General features: G+C 33.1%; 1 pseudogene; it reads right to left on the reverse strand.

The window, feature by feature from the left end:
• Nucleotides 1–554: 554 nt before the first annotated feature.
• On the reverse strand, nucleotides 555–722 carry LOC120096431 (U2 spliceosomal RNA; annotated as a pseudogene).
• Between the last annotated feature and the right edge of the window lie 310 nt (nucleotides 723–1,032).

The raw sequence follows: 1,032 nt of genomic DNA on the forward strand, positions 1-1,032 counted from the left end.
ATTCCCATTTGAAGTCGATATTTTGGAAGATGCAATGATAGCATGACAATTGAACACTTGTGAATCTCAAAGGACAGCTCTGTTTAAATTGGAGGGAGATAGACAAGAAATTGACAACTTTATATCTTGCTTGAGAACAAGCACCCATTGGGAATTTTAACAAGGAAGTAAGCTTTGGGGGAAGATTGCCCTCTATATTATCTTTTCTTCCAAGACTCTCAGTGGCAGATTCAGGCTATAACTGTTGAAGAGGGTTCATTAGTTACAAAACTTCAGCAACATTCCTTGGTATGAAGAAATTAATTCTTAATTTTTTATTAGCTATACAAATCCAAAATTGCAGTTTTCTGTAACCTTAAAAACAAAACTTTATTACCCTTTGGATTCTCTTGGCTTTCTAAAATGTATTAATTCTATAAGCATTAATGGGTATATAAATATATAAATATCAGGCAGTGTATTAGATACATAGGAAAACTTGTGACAAAATCTATACTCCTTACTCTTCTTATGCCTTTATATGGAGGATTCAGGCAAGGCATTAAAAGCTGGATTTGGCCTAAAACAGTATTGTTAGAAGTGAGACACAGTCAATTGTCAAATAACTATGAAGTAATTATTTCTCAATACCAAACCTATTTTTCATATAGAAATTAGCATATGAAAACTTTTTATACTTCCTTTTCCTACACTTGATCTTAGCCAAAAGGCCGAGAAGCGATTATACTTCCTTTTCCTTTCATTAATTCTTTTTCTCTCTCTGCCTGTGTACCTGTCTTCCTCTTTGTATGTGTGGATTGTTTGGTATGCATGTAGATATACGAGGAAGACATATAGTAATAGTAATTTCTCTTCTTTTACTATATGTCTCATGGATCAAACCCAGATTATAAGGCTTGACAGTAATTGTCATTACTTGCTTAATTACCTCATTGGCTGAGTAATAACTTCTTAGAGGCTGAATGCTAGGAGAGATGTCTATTAATATCTATGTCTTCTGAATACATCTCTACAATAAGGTCAGAAGAAATT

The sequence above is a fragment of the Rattus norvegicus genome, chromosome 13, assembly GCF_021556685.1.
Source record: "Rattus norvegicus strain SHRSP/BbbUtx chromosome 13, alternate assembly SHRSP_T2T, whole genome shotgun sequence".
NCBI classification, from domain to species: domain Eukaryota; kingdom Metazoa; phylum Chordata; class Mammalia; order Rodentia; family Muridae; genus Rattus; species Rattus norvegicus.